The sequence below is a fragment of the Balaenoptera physalus genome (genome assembly GCF_965194825.1).
Source record: "Balaenoptera physalus genome assembly, chromosome: 8".
In the NCBI taxonomy this organism is placed as follows: domain Eukaryota; kingdom Metazoa; phylum Chordata; class Mammalia; order Artiodactyla; family Balaenopteridae; genus Balaenoptera; species Balaenoptera physalus.
In genome coordinates, this window is record NC_138887.1 from 49932877 (window position 1) to 49949429 (window position 16553).

At 39.9% G+C, this 16553-nt stretch overlaps 1 protein-coding gene across 1 annotated transcript in view; it reads right to left on the bottom strand.

The window, feature by feature from the left end:
* LOC309665899 (uncharacterized protein) overlaps positions 1-16553 on the bottom strand; it is a 561943-nt gene that overhangs the window by 283305 nt on the left and 262085 nt on the right. Inside the window, exon 5 of the mRNA XM_082472769.1 lies at positions 5125-6572. The gene's annotated coding sequence lies outside the window, so the exon portion shown is untranslated. The remainder of the gene's footprint in view (positions 1-5124; positions 6573-16553) is intronic.

The following is a 16553-nucleotide window of genomic DNA, read 5'->3' on the forward strand; positions in this document are numbered from 1 at the left end:
GTGTAGGCTCCTGAGTTAGAATATATTCTCTCACTGATGAAAGATGCAAACTAGGTTATAAAAATGGAAGTGTTTAATGACTGCAATGTAAAGCAATGAATTATCCAGAATTCCACATCTTGTGGTAAAAGTTAGGAAAGAACCACAGATAAGGATTACAGGGCATCTGTTCCTAAGGAGTTCCACCTCAGTGGAAATGAGGTGAGAAGTCATGGCTGAATCACACACACAACCAAGAGAAGAAGACAAAATAAAACGGGATGGGTTGTACATACTCCATCTCATAAGAATCACGTTTCCTCATGAGGAAATACATTTAAGTGGAAATCAAATCTTACACATGGATTCTAGGAGACCTTGCCTTTTCATATCAGGAAGGAGGGCTTCAGCATCCTCTAGTCTAGAAGTTCCCCAACTTGGCTGCTTATCAGAATCACCTCATGACATTTTTTAAATTCTATTAGAGGACCTCAGACCAGAATCTCTGAGGATGGGAACTGGAACTTTCAGGTTTGGAAATTCAGCGTCTGGTTCAGTGCCTTTTGGCTGTAATGGCTGTTGGGTTTTGGAACAATAATGAGAAGCACAGAGGATGCTGTAGCAAATACCCACACTCCTGCCACCCCTTAAACCATTTTATCTTGAAATAAATACTTCCACAAAGAGAGTGTATGGAAAACTTTTTTTGAAAAATAGCAGTTAAGCAACAGTTGAAAAACAAAATCTTCCCACTGGTCTCACACAACCTGCATAGAGATCTGGATTTTGGCCCTTCTGTCAATTGCACAATTCATGACACAATTTAAGCAATGAGATATAAGAAAAAGCAAGGTGCTTGTAGCATTATATCTTCCTCATACCTTCACCTCCCCCAGAGGGCCTGAAGATAATAAAAAGCATATTTACCAAGTTATTGGTCTTAACATCTTAAACTTTATACATTGAAATAATTACAGATCCACAGGAAGTCGCAAAAATAGCACAGAGAGGTCCCCTGTACCCTTCATCCAGTTTCCCCCCAAGGTTACATCTTATACAACTTCTTACATAACTATGGTACTGCATCAAAACCAGAAAGTTGACATCAGTACAATCAATAGACCTTATTCAATTTATCACCAGTTTTACATGCACTCATTTGAGTGTGTGTGTGTGCAGTTCTATGCCATTTCAGCATATGTGTGGACTTATGCAACCATCACCACAATCAATATACATACAGAACTCTTCCATCACCAGAAAGATCCTTCTTGCTGCTCCTTTGTAGTCACACTCAACCCTCTCCGACCTTTCCCTCCAAGCTCCGCATCCCATTGCTAACCTCTGCAACCACTAACCTGTTCTACATTTCTTTAACTTTGCCATTTTGAGAATATTATGTAAGTGGAATAATATGGTATTAGTATACTTTAGAAACTGTTTTCTTCACTCAGTATAATTCCTTAGAGATCAATCCAGGTAGTTTCATGAATCAATAGCTTATTTCTTTTTATTGCTGAGTAGTATTCCATCACATGGATGTATCATAGAGTGTTTAACCATTCACCCACTGAAGGATATTTGGATTATTTCCAATCTTGGCAATTATAAATAAGGATGCCCCAAACATTCATGTACACGTTTTTGTGTGGACATAAGCTTACCCTTCTCTGGAATAAATGCCCAGGAGTGTGATTATTTGGTTGTATGGTAAGTATGTGTTTAGATTTTTAAGAACCTGCCAAATTGTTTTCCAGAGTGGCTGTAGCAGTTTACATTCCCACCAGCAGTATGAGTGATTGAATTTCTTCACATCCTCACCAGCATTTCGTATTGTCATAGTTTTTATTTTAGTTGTTCTAGTAGATGTGTAGTGATAGCATATCAGGTCTTAACTTGTGTTTCCCTAATAGCTAGTGTTGTTAAATGTATCTTCATGTGCATATTTGTCATCTGCATATCTTCTTTTGTGAAATCTCCATTCATGTCTTTTCTAGTTGGACTGTTTGTTTACTGTTGCATTTTAAGAATTCTTTATATATTCTAGATATGACTTCTTTGTCAGTTATGTGGCTTACAAACATTTCCCCCAGTCTGTAGCTTGTTTTCTTCAGAGCCTTTTGTAAAACAAAAGGTTTTATTAAAAGAGAGAAAGAACATCATTTTACCAACATGTCAATAAATTTTGTGGGTAATTAAGATTTGATTGTAAATAAACAACATGAAAATATCTATAGCTCACTTAGAAAGTTCTCTAAAATTCTACTCTGCTCATGAGTTGATGGAACTTCTTATTTAAAAGTAGAAACTCAAATAGCTATACTTTTTAATTAGCAATAATCGTGCCTTGGATAAACCTCATTGGCTACGATACTGCCACTGTGCAAAGCTAGCTATACTTTTTAAAAGGCAGTATTACAGTCTTACTTTTAATTATTATATAGGGGATAAATCTATACACAAATGTTAATGTGTAATTCATGAAATAGCAAATAAAAATAAAAGTTCTCACTTTATAAAAGACAGTTGAGGAAGCCAGGGGCATACCAGCTGAACATGGTGTGTGTAACTGAGAAGTGTTCATAATGGATTCAGTGAGGGCAGTTTGCTGTCTTTAACTTCTGTGCTTACCTTTGCCCAACTCTGCCTTTCTCACCGATTCATGAGTTTGTTTAATTAGGTGATGAAAGGATTCTGGGGGGCTTCTGGCAAGGAGAAAAGACAGCCACTTCTACTCTTACCATACACAGGAGGAGGATGACTTTTCTCTAGTGTGGAAAGATTACGAAAAAACAGCCTCTTCCTCCCTGCCTTAACACTTCATCTCTTTTCCAACATTTTTTTTTTTTAATATACCTTTTCCTTTTATTTATTTTTTTTAAATTTTAAAAAATTTAAAAAATTTTCAGCCACGCTGTGTACGGCATGCAGGATCTTATGTCCAGACCAGGGATTGAACCTGTGCCCCCTGCAGTGGAAGTGCAGAGTCTTAACCACTGGACTGCCAGGGAAGTCCCCCCAACATTTAGTTTTAACCATGACCTTTCCATGTGACCTGGGCCCATGTTCATGGCATGGCCAACCCCACAGTGATCTCACCCCTCTCCAAGGTTGCAGGAGGTATTGATGCCCCATACTGTAGTCCCCTTCTTTCACCCTGGGCCTTTAAGCCTCCATTTCATTAGTTCAACACAGGCTACTAGGTCCTACTGATCTAAGAAGCATGCTGGAACCCTTTTCTGCCACTTACCCTCTCCATCTAATCTCCCAGCCCTACTTCTGACCTAAATTAGCACTCACCTGGTCCCTACTTAGCTTCCATACCCTGGTCTTAGGACCTTATCCTAACCATTCCTCTGGGCCTGAAATACGGGGTTTTGACTAGTTTCCTCCAGGATTCTAAACTGCAGTTTCTCAAGGCATACTTGGCTTGCTTCTCTGTCTCTCAGCATTTTTGCAGACACAGGTGGGAATTTTCACTACATCTCAAGTCCTAGGGATCTCCATAGTAACCATGAGTCTGGCTTGCTCTGGCTAGGCTAACTTATCCCTTCTTTCCTCAGACCATATAAGAGAGTTAAAGTTGGGATGGGAGGACTAAGGCATATTCCTTGACCTCTCTACAACATAAACACCAGCTTTTCCTCCATTTCAACAACTCACTCATGAAACCATTGTTTACTGAGCTTCTCCTATGTTGGAGTCACTTTACCATTATATAAACCTAACTTTTAGGTTATATAATCCAAAACATTTAATCTTGAGTTCTGTATCCTAGAGAGGTTACACAAATTACCCAAGTCATAAGAAAGTGATATCAGCAGGAAAGATGGAATCAAGACCTCTGAAAATCCTTTCCTCCATTAAAGCAATGAGAAAGCTGGCAAAAATTGTCCAAGTAAACTTTTTCAGCATTTGAAATTAAGCAAAGGCCATTTCAGTCTAGGGAGCACTAGTTCAAGAAAAAAATGGTGAAATCTTGGTAAGAACAGGTTGTTTTGTGGCATTTTAACTTGTGCTGGTCTCAAATCCCCCTACTCGGCTCTGTGGTAGTTTTAAAAATCAACAGCCTGCAATCACAGTGAAAACCAGCAGCCCAGCAGCCACAAGAGGCGAGCGAATGGGGTGGGAGTTCCTTCGAGTCCATTCCTAGAGAACTGTCATTATCTGACCTGCCTGGGAACTCCATTTGCAGGGCTTGTCTTTATTTGATCTGATTCAGAGCTCATCCAGTGCAAACGGACTTTTCTCTGGAGGCATTTGTTGAAAACAACAAATGGTAATGGTTTAACACCACAGCTGCCTGAGGTAGCAATAACAATTGGGGGCAAACAACACGCTAGCCAAAAATCTTACAAAGAAAATCTGGAAATGAGATGAACATGGGGACCCTGAAAAGACCTCACATATGCTTAGGAATCCAGAAGATCATGCATATGTGTAAGGTTGGGAGCATGCCCAGAGCTGTGTGCATGCTCAGGAAAGACGTGAGAAGACCCTAAACTCTCACCTCTGGATGACCTTGAGTCTCTGAACAAGTAGGAAGTGAAGGCTAAGGCAAAGTTGTAAACCACCTGCCTAAATGTTTACGGTATACCCCAACACTCACATAAAACCCCTTGGCCAAGGCTGGGACACTTACTGGTTCCAAACATTTAAAGAAAATCTGTCCAACCACTAGCTGACCTCTAAGCTAACCAAGCAGAGACTTCAACAGTCACACATAACAAAGAATTATTTCAAGAAAGTCACAAAAACATTCAGCAACAGCAAACACAAAAATGACAAACCCAGGGGAGATTGAAGAATCTGATTTCCAGAGTTGCCATATTATATTATTGAAAATGTCCAATTTTTGATTAAAAAAATGTAAGACATGTAAAGAAACACAAAAGCACGTCCCATTCAACAGAAACTGTCCCTGAGGAAGTCCAAACATTGGTTAACACCTTAAATTTGCTACCTTAAATATGTTCAATGAACTAAAGGAAAACATATCTAAAAACTAAAGGAAGATATGAGAATGATGCTTCACCAAATAGCAAATATCAATAAGGAAACAGAAATTATAAAATACAAACAAATTGAAACTCTGGAGCTGAAAGGTACAGTAAGTACAATGAAAAACCCACTAGAGGAACTTACCATTAACAGCACATATGAGCAAGCAAGAGAAAGAATCAGTAAACTTGAAGATAGGTCACTTTAGATGATCCCATCCGAGAAGTTGAAAGAAAAAAGAATAAGGAAAAATGAACAGTGCTTCACAGGTCTGTGGGACGCCATCAAGTGTGCCAGTATATGTATAATGAACGTTCCAGGAAAAGAGATAGAGAAGGGGACAGAAAGAATATTTCAAATAATTGACCAAAATTCTAAAATTTGATGAGAAACATTAACCTACACATTTATAAAGCTCAATGAATTGCAAGTATGATAGACTCAGAGAGATCCACCCTTAGGTACATCATGATCAGTTGTAAAAATCCAAAAGCAGAGACAGAATCTTGAAAGCAATAAGTCCTCATCATAATAGTCTTCAGTGGAGTGGAAGACTTAATACTATTTAAATGTCAATATTCCAAGTTGATCTACAGATTCAGTGCAATAGCTACAAAAATCCCAGCTAGCTTCTTTGTGGAAATTGACAAATTGATCCAAAACTTCGTACAGAAATGCAAGATACCCAGAATAGCCAAAACAATCGTGAAAAAGAAGAATAAAGTTAGAGGACTCATGCTTCCTGATTTCAAAAGTTACTGCAAAGCTATAGTAATCAGGATATTGTGGACCTGGCATAAGGAAAGACATTTAAATCAACAGAATAGAATTGAAAGTCCATAAATAAACCCTTACATTTTTGGTCAATTGACTTTCCATAAGGGTACCAAGACCATTTAGTGGGTAACGGATAGTTTTTCAACCAACAGTACTAGGACAACTAGAGATCTACATGCAAGAGAATGAAGTTGGAACTCTACCTCACACCATGTCAAAAATTATCTCAAAATGCATTAAGTCCTAAATGTAAAATGATAAAACTCTTGGGAGAAGACATAGGCCTAAGTCTTTGTCACCTTGGATTAAGCAATAGTTTTTTTTTAATTTTTATTTTTTATAAATGACACCAAAAGCAAAAGCAACAAAATTAAAAGATAGATACACTGGATTTTGTCAAAACTAAAACCTATTGTGTTTCCAAGGTCACAAGAGGAATAAGCAATACAACGAGAATTTCAGTTAAAGAAATACCATCTCAAAGGCCCAGGCTTTCGTTTCTATGCTATCGGTACAAGTTGCCTATTGCTATGTAACAAGACACCTCAAAATTTTGTGGCATAATACAGTGACCATTTTATGGCTCACCATTCTGTGTTAGGGATTCAGACAGCGCTCAGTGGGGACTGCTTGTCTCTGCTCCACATGGCGTTGCCTGGCTTGGCTCAACTGGTGCTTCAGTAGCCAAGAAGGTCTTACTCACATGTCAGGGGCCTTGGTGCTGGTTGCTGGCCAAGGTATCTCAGTTCTCCTCTACATTTCCCCTCTTTCTTCATGATCTCTCCTTATTCAGAGCTTCTTCACGTGCCAGCTGACTGCCAACAGAGCAATAAACAGAAGTTGCAAGGTCCATTAACATCTAGGTTCAGAAGTCACACTGCATCACTTCCACTGCACTGTATTTGTTAAAGCAAGTCACAGGTTTAGCCCAAATGCAAAAGGAAAGGGAATAGACTCCACCTCTCGAAGGGAAGAGTGGGAAAGTCACAGTGCAAATTGTAAGGGAGGGATTGTTGCACTTATCTACCAAACCGTGTGCCTCTGAAAGCAACTGGCTCTGGGTTGCTGTGATGGTGACTGGTGATGGAGGTTGAGGTCCACAGTTTGCCATCATTCCGGTCACTCTCAAGAAACTGCTCAACCTCTGTACTCTGTTAGAATGTGCCAGAAGAGTATGCAAGCAGCTGCAGGAGTGCCACAAACAGCTACTCTGGGCACCAGACCCTGGCTTCCTCCAGCTTGGGGGCCCTTTGCCTACTGTCCATTTTGACCACTTATTCAATCAGGTCTCCTGGCTTCTCAAGCTGTTTCAAGGCTATACCTCTGTCTCCTCTCTCTATCTAGACTTCTTGGCTTTAAGCCTCTGATCTTAAAACTTGACTTGTGGAATTTGCCCTCAGGGCACATACCACAATCGTGAGGCTATGGGTGCCCAAATCCCCACCACAGGATTCAGCCCACCTAGACTGTGCTGAGAGACCTCTCTGGGTACACATTTTTAGGGGAGAGAGGACAAATAGCCCTCTGTTTCAAGAAAATAAAGACAGTCAGATGTGAACTCCAAACTGATCTTCCCTCCATTTTCCCCTCCGTGTCCATCTATCCTTACTTATGCTCACCTTACTGCAGAAAAACGTGCTCCCTCCTTTCCAAGACCAGCCTATGCTCTTGACTCAGTCCTCACACATCCACCTCCTCCAGGATCTCAATAGTCTCTTCCGTCTTACATCTTCCTTTGTCTTTCCAGCTCCACTGGATTGTTCTGCACAGCCTACAAACATGATGCAGTCACTCCCAGCCACTCTACTCCCCCACATACAAATATTCCTTGCTCTCTACTTTGGCTTGCCATCTAAACCCTTGAAAAGGGAAGCCCCACTCCCTGCTTCCCTTCTAGTCATTTATCCAGGCAGTTGCCTTCCTCTTTCACAGTCCCATAAAATTGTTCCTCAAAGCAGCCTCTTTTGGGACCCCATTTTACCAGACCCCTCTCAGCTTGTGATCAGCTGCTACTCTCTCCTGGTGGTCCCCAGACCTCACATCACTCTGCCTTCACCCTGCCCACTGCTTAGACCATGGTTTCAGCCTATGTTGCACCTTAGAGCCATTGTGCAGCTTCTATAAGTTGCCTCTGCCTGTGCCCCATGTTAGAAATTCTGAATTAATTGACCTGGGGAATCATTCAGGGCAGCTATACTTCTTATAAACCACCCAGTTGGCTCTAAATGTACAACTCGATTTTCCCAAGGTTCTATCCTCAGTTCTCCTTTCCTCTTCTTATTCTCTCTAATATCCATGGGCAGTTTTACCAACTCCCGTGGCTTCAGCTTCACCTGTAACCTCTAGATATCCCTAAACCTCATCTTTAGACCTGAGCTGCCAAACTCCTGTTAGCACATTCTGCTAACCTCCCTCTGCACATCCTGCCTAGACTTAACAAATTACTATTTCCTGAATGAACTCATTATCTTCTCTTCCAAATACACTGTCCCTCTTCCTCTTTTCTCTGTCTCTAAGGAGCATCATCAACCATCTATAAACTGAGCTGGAAGCCTCAGAGTCGACCTGGACCATTTGCCCATTACATGCTAACAATTGCTTACTTTTTTAGGGCTACCTGCCTTTTTAACTGTTGAAACATCACAGCTTTAAAAGAAAGCAGCTCCATCACCTATTAACTATGTCACTTGTGTCACTAACTTCACATCCCTAAGACTCTTTAGAATGGACACGGTTATGCTATCACACAGTGTTGTTCTAAAGAATAAAGAAAAAGAGGCGTTTAAAAAGCCTCTCATGGTAAATGACAGTTGTGATTATGGTCGTAACCTTTGCCCGCTTGCTCCCACTGTAACTGAGTCCAGGTCATTATCCTCTCTTCCTTGGATAACAGTGGTACGTCTCCTCCTGCTTAGTCTCAGAGCATCTTTCTCAAACACAGAGCTGATCACATGATACACCACTTATGAGACTTCAGTGGCCCCTCATTCTTCCAAAACATAGGAACCAAGTGTGAAGAGCCAGTGACAGCAGGATGGGTGGGTTAGGAGATTTAAACTTCCCATAAATTTCCACAGTGCCCATTCATTCTTTGATTAAAAAATAATTGGTATTTTTTCATCTTTATGTAAAATGCTACGTGAATGCTACTTCAAGTTCTCCATTCATCATCCATTCATATTGCTGCCCCAGTCCCTTTTATATAGAAATTCCGGGGCTACTACTGTCAACTGCACAGGCTCTCCTGTCACCCCACTCTCCTACCCTCTACTCAATGCCCCTGCATCATCATACAATTTCAGAAGTAGCTCTATAGGCAAAATTCTTGAGGCTAGAGAAGGTCAAAACTTTGTCAGCACTAGCCGATCACACTCAAGAAAGAATGGAAGCATGGTAACCCGGGTAGATCTTTTATTACTATTCATACACATCTCTAATGACAGCTGCCTCCATGGTTGGTGTGACAGGCAGAAGCAGGGCAAATGTCATACTACCAATGATAGTGACAAATCAGTGGGTTCTCCATTCATCTAAGTACTCAAAGTTCTTTTGCATAATTACGCACATCTCTCCTTAAAAATGTGTACATATTAGTTTTAGCACAACTAATGATAGCTTTTCTGACACAGGATGTCTTTAGTTTTTCTCAATAAATTGCTATTTTTTATTTTTTTATTATGGGTTTTGGAATGAAGATTGATTTTTGAACCGTTTTGGGGGGATAATAGCTGACTTTTGTGCTGCTATGCCATTGCACAGTTCCCATTTCGATAATTAAATATAAACACGCTCCCTCAAAGAACAGTCACTTAAAATACGGCAGTGCTTCATTAATAATCGATTTACAGAATCTCTCATTGTGGAAATGACAGCCTCTTGAAGTTGTCATGACATTGTCAGTCTTGCTAAAGCAGGTAAGGGTTACTTCTTGAGCTCCAAACAGAGTCACAAATAGCAATGGTTTCCTTGGAGACTCAGTAGTAAAGCTTAAACCACTGTACCTATAGGACGGGGGCTTCCAAACTAGGAGAGAGCTTCTTTCCAGAGATTAATCAGTCTTCCGCAATTGAGAAACTTTTGACCCGGTCTTAGGGGGGAACCTATAATTGATTGCTAGTGAGAAGGAGAAATAGGAGACATGCAAATGTGCAGGCCTGTGGGTTATGTCACGGTCAGAGCCCATGTTCACAAGCAGTGTGGTTTGTAATGCTAGGGTGCTGAGAGCCGCAGGACCGGCTCTCGTTAGGAAAGAGTCACTCCATGTAAAAAGCCTCCTATCTGTGTTTCTTGACAGATCATCACCAAGTCAGGAGGCAGAACGATACCCTGGAAAAAGGCAACAAGACAATGCAAGTCATATTTTTTAAAAGGGGCATAATTCTGGTCCTTCATTCTTCTTTACATGTTATTTTATTTGTGAAACCAAACAAGTTGGTGCCCTTTTGATAATTTTAGAATTCTAGACGGAAAATAAACATATTCTAGATCACTACAGTATCTCTTCTTGAGGTGCTATGGATGGAATTGCATATTTTTTCCTTCTCCCATACTCTTTTAAGCATTCTTTCCGGGGATGTGTAGATTATAAGGGAGATATAGAGGAAACTTTGGTGCAGGCTGCTTATCTCCCTTCTCCCCGTTCTATCTATTGCCTGGTGGAGGGAGGCCGGGTCGCAGGGGTGGAAGTGGAAACAGAATTCAGATTCAGTGCAAATTCGGATGTGGCAAGAAGCAATATAATTTATAAACATGAAGTAACTACAAATAATAATGGGTCAATATGAGAAGATGGGGCCACTTCAAAAAACCTGCGTGTCCTTTAGAAAAATGCATTTGCCTGAAAGGTATAGCAGCTACGGGATTGCTAGCCTGCATTTTTCACTAAACATACCTTTTAACATTACCTATTTATAATTGCAAGTACTCAGTAATGAAACATGGGAAGCAGGGACTCTTTATGCCCTGCATATAAGCTACAGTTTATATACTACGTTTATATAATATGTTACATCTGGAAATTGTTACCAGGCACAACTCTTTACCATGAGGATTCATCTTCATTCACTACCTGTGAAAGCTTATTTTGCGTAGCAAATGAGGCATACTATGTGCATGATTTTCTTTAGATTATACTCATTTCTTTATGAAAGATGATTCAATTATACTTTATGATACCTACTCTCCTGAACAAATAAAAGCAGCTCACTATTATGAGTTTCTGTCTCCATGAATTTTTGGTGTTTATTTCATGTTCTTCGAGGGCATGGTGATTAAGATCATGAGCCTTGGAACTGGCAGATACGGAGTTCAAATGAAAACTTCAGCTGTTTCGTTAGAGGCAAGTTTCAAAGACTCAGTTTTTTTGTCTGAAAATGGAGGTGTTAGTTCCTACTTCAAAGGACTGTTACAGGAATTGAACGCTATCATATCAGTGAATACAGAACTGAGCATACACCTAGCACACAATGGCAACCATTCAGTGTCTAGCTGACAGTATTTTACATGTGTGACTTACTTATGCTTATATTTATGCTATTAGTTTCATTTCATTTAATCAATTTTTATAGTTTTTAAATTTTTCTATGGACGATATATTAATTTATGTAGTTTTTATTCATTAAGCTGAATTTTGACTAAATTATGTTAATTCAATCAAACTTTTAAAATTGCGTCCATCTTCTCCAAATGTTTCAAAAAATCTAAGGTCTAGTTTGCCCTAAGTGTGCCAATGTATAATTTATTGAATTAGACTGAATCACCTTAATAGTTTATTCTCTCACATATCATTTTTTGTCAATACAACAACAAAGGAACAAGATGCCTATGCTAGGTCTCCTAAATTATTTATTTATTTATTTATTTATGTCTGTGTTGGGTCTTCGTTTCTGTGCGAGGGCTTTCTCTAGTTGCGGCGAACGGGGGCCACTCTTCATCGCGGTGCGTGGGCCTCTCACTGTCGTGGCCTCTCTTGTTGCAGAGCACAGGCTCCAGATGCGCAGGCTCAGTAGTTGTGGCTCACGGGCCTTGTTGCTCCGTGGCATGTGGGATCTTCCCAGACCAGGGCTCGAACCCGTGTCGCCTGCATTGGCAGGCAGATTCTCAACCACTGCGCCACCAGGGAAGCCCATCCTAAATTTTTTGTAACATGTACTTAATTTCATACCATCATCATCATCATCATTACAGAATTATACTAAAATGAAATTTAAACATGTACCAATTTTTTTCCCTCTTAGATTTCATATTAAATTGAGTCCTGGGCAAATTTGATTTATGACACCCCATTTTGCCTACACTACTATAGTGATCTAGAATATGTTCATTTTCCAAAAGTACATATTTGCCTTTCTATCTATATATCTGTGTATATTTGTTTCCAAAGTGACTCAGAGCCACATCTTTCTAAGACTTTTAAGGTTACTTGGGTAGCAAATGGTCGATATTCAAACACACTGACCCCTATTTTTTGTAGGATAACTTATTTGTAACATCCTGGTTTTACCAAAATGGCCAGATACTCTAACAAGTTCTAGAAAGTTTTATGTGGCTGAGAAATAAATCTTCTTTGGTAATACTTCATGTTCTATTATTATTTATAATTTATTCATCACTCTATATTTTTATTTGGTGAGTGCCTCTATACCTCATTCTTAGCATTGTAGCATCTTTCTTGGAGGTTTGAAGTGCTGGATCAGGGAGTCAAAACCCTCCATGAGTATTAGCCATAGGTTACTGAAAATCAAGACCCAGAGCCAGCTGTTTGAGGACAGGGTCCCCACCTGCCCAGGTGTGGTCAGTATCAGAGGGGAAGTAACTCACAAGAACAAAAAGTGGTTTTTATCACCTAGTGCTAAACAAGACCTAAAGCTTATTATCAACAACTCTTTATTTATAATCATCACATAGGAAGTAACCTGAATCCAACTGTCATGACTGATCGCTCTACCAAAGCTACACTTTGGGGAAATTTCTCTTCCCCTAACTATATAAATATCAGGAGACTCCAAACTTTTGACTTCGGAACCATGAAGTTAAAGACTTTTAAAGCTAGAAAAGACTTAAGAAATTTCCAGCACTTCTAATCATTTTATGGATAAGAGACTTAAGATTCATCAAAGCTAAATTGATGAAATCAGGAGGAAAAGCAGGAACAAGTATCTGCGGATTCCTACTCACCGATCTAGAATTCCTTTTTACCTTGAAATCTTGAAATCCAAGGCATATGGGGCATGGACTGACGGGTAGAGTTGAGAGACATGTTTTGCAAAGGTAAATTTCTGTATTAACAAGGTGACATTAACCAATGTTTTGAACAAGACAGTACAGAAAGAAGTAAGTTCCACACTATTTTTTATAAAAAGATTAATTTAAAAGTTTTGACTTTTTATCTGCCAATGTTCTATTTCCACTTGTCTTTTCTCACTCTTTAACTTTCTTGACTTCTCTGGAAAATATGACTCTTTTGTTATAGGTAATTTTGTAAGGAAATTCTTTGCATATATAGCTTTTAGGTTGTTTGAGTGATTCCTCCAAGAAAATTTCTCAGTATTCCTAGATCAAAGTGTATGAGTATTTGGGGAAAGGAATCAATTACCAAGATTCCAAATCAAAGGTGATAAATATTGGCTTTTCACAGGTACTATGATCTTATTCATGAGGCCTCCTTACCACATTTTCTTACGGCCTATTCTTCCTCCTACTCATGGAATAAAAAGCTCTTGGCTAACTCTTTAACCTTCTTCTTCTTTTCTACATCTCTCGCTTGGAGAACTCATATAGCCTGACAATGATCAGCTTTGTACAGGGGTACAAATCTGTGTCATTCCTTGGATCTCTCTGAACCCCAGTTTCATATTTCAGCAATAGCTGGCAATTTCCAGATATCCCTGGCCTCTTAAACTTTAATATATCTAACATCAAATAATATCTTTTCTCTCCAGATCAGCTGTTCCCTTTGCCCTACGTATTCCTGGTAATGACTCATTTATCCATTTGTTTAACTAATATTTTTTGAATGCCTATTTTATAACAAGATTTGAATGGGGCACTGGAGATACAAGGGAAACAATTTCAATCCAATCTTTGCTGTTAGGGAACAGAGGTGGATAGACGCAAATAAGCAGCACTTATAGCACATTGAGTAGACACTGGGCTTAGGCAAGAGAAGGTGATATGAGAGCTCTTTTCCCTGATAATCAGGCATAAAAATCTCTTAGTGATCTTAGCCCAGCCCTCTATGTATGTCCCCCACTACATTTGACCAACAAGTTACTTCCAGGAAGTGCCTATTTTCCATCCTCACAATTACTGTTGCAAATTAAATAGCCCACAATTCTTTGACAGTTCTCCCATTGAGAGATGCGGTCTAATTCCCCTCTCCTTGAATCTGGGCAGACTTCAAAGAAATGTCATTCTGGGGCTTTCAAAGCCAGGTCATAAGAAGCCTTGCAGCTCTCTCAGAGTCCAGCTGCCACTCCGTGAGAAGCCCAAGGCATGTGAAGGTGCTCCAGTCAAGCTCAGCTCCCCGATGACAGCCGGCATTTCAGTCGGGAGAGTGACCCATCCTGAATGTCCAGCTCAGCCAAACCTTTAGATGACTGCGGCCCTGGCCACATCTGCCTATAAGTCCCTGAGTAATCTCAAGAAAGAACCCCCAGTGGAGCCCGGTCTGCCTACAAACCAGAAGAAATAACAGAGTGTTATTTTTAAGCCACTAAATTTTTGGATGATTTGTTAACCAGGAATAGACAACTGTAATAGTTGCCATCATAATCCAAGGGCTTAGCATCTCAGCGCTGCATATCTGATATCCATTCTAGTCCCCACTTTTGTCCCTTTTGCCTTCAGTTGTGAGATTATTCTTCTAAAACTGTTACTCTTAACATGATATTCCATTATTCACAAATTCCTAAGCTTGGCATTCAGGAGCTCCACAGTCGGCTATGTTTCCATGTTTCATCACCCCCGGTCTCCCACTTCCTGACCCTCACTCACTCCTCTTCCCAAACTATGAGCCCCATCCAATTTCCAGTCCTAACTCAACTTGTACTTCCCTGTTCTGTGCTTTTTCTTATATCTTTCCCACCAAACAGAGTGGTCTTTTTTTCTACCTACCTATCCCCCTTCGCATTCCAATCCTAATACTTCTTCTTGGGCCAATCACCCTAGGCCAAAGTGCTTTCCTTCTCTCTTGAACACTTAAGATACATATGGATTTGGTGACACCTGCCTTAGAAGAGCACGCTAATGTATGTGAAATACAAATTATACACTGTCAAACTTTCTATACAAATGTTATTTACTGTTATTCATGTTGCTGCTGTTGTTGTTTTCTTAGCTAATCTTCCCACCTCACATTCTTCTCATGTATCCTCTTACAGAATCCCTTGCAACAAAAGTTCAAACTCCTAAACAGCAGGATCCAGGCCATAAATACCTATATGGTTCCTCCCCATTTCACCACACTGCAGTGCCACGCCCAGAACACTCTTTAATGAGATTTTGTCCAATGAGGAAATGAATGAGCACTGTAGCCTAGCTTTGGTGTTTCACCTTAAGTCAGTGATTGATTAAATATGTAAGAAAATACTTCCCCTAGGCCATAAGCCATAACCAGAAGTCTGGTGTGGCCAGCAGCAGAGCCAAAATTAAAGCTCTTGCCTTTACAGTACATTAATTAACAAATGGAAGAAAAGACCCAGCCTGCCCCAAGCCTAGTAAGAGATCAGTGGCTTTGTACACCTAAAGAAAGTCTCCCAAAGTAAGGCAGCCTATCAGTAAAACTGCAGTAGGAAAATTAAGATGGCAACAGATGTCTTCAGGCTAATACTAATATCTTGACAATGAGGATCTAAGGGGGATAGAGAATCAAGTCATGAGAGAGTAAAACACCAGGAGCTGAGAAGAATGTGGTTTGAGAATCCTTACAAATAAACTCAGTATTTTATTTAGGGATTATAGTTAAATAGTCAAATCCAGTTTCATGATTATTTTCATGGTTGCCTCAAATATCACTGAATGTTATAGAAAAATTTGCTTAACTAATCCTCTATTATTGGATAATTAGGCTATTTGTAAATTTTTATAGTAATATTTTATTTTTATATATCTATCTTTGAAGACTTCTCTCAGTTAAACTCCAAGATGTGAAATTACTGAGTCAACAGATACGTATAGTTTAAAGACTTTGAAAAGGTATAGCAGAATCAGTGCTGGCATGATTGATGATGGAGTTTAGCTTGGGAAGAGAGAGGAGGAAAACCCAGAGTCTAGGTCAACCTCTGCCTTGGTTCAGACCCGCATCGTCTCCTGCCTAGATGAGTGCAATGGCACCTAAGTGGTGTCCCTGCTACCAATCTTGATGCCAGCGTGTTTTTTCTAACTGTGATATGATCTAACAAATCAGGTCATATGTCTTCATGGTAGAGCACACAAGCACCTGCATGATCTGACTCCTGATTACCTGCCCAGGCCCAGATTTCTTCTTTCTCTAAGCATCTCACATCTGCACTTTATGCTAAGGCTGAATCTAGCTACTTAAAGTTTCCTCAAGCATTCCAAACCTGTCTAGGTCTCCATGTCCTCACTTATACTCCTCCTTTACTCTTACATCCTTTCTATGCACCCACAGATGGCCAACGCTACTTGTCTTTTAAGACTCCAGCATCACATCCAGGAAACTGTCCATTCATCTAAGTTCTGCAGTACCCAGTACAAACCTCCACATGGCCCTTCCCATGTCATCTTATCCTTGGTGGTTTAGTAAGTCTAGACTGTCTTCCCCATTAGGTCAACAG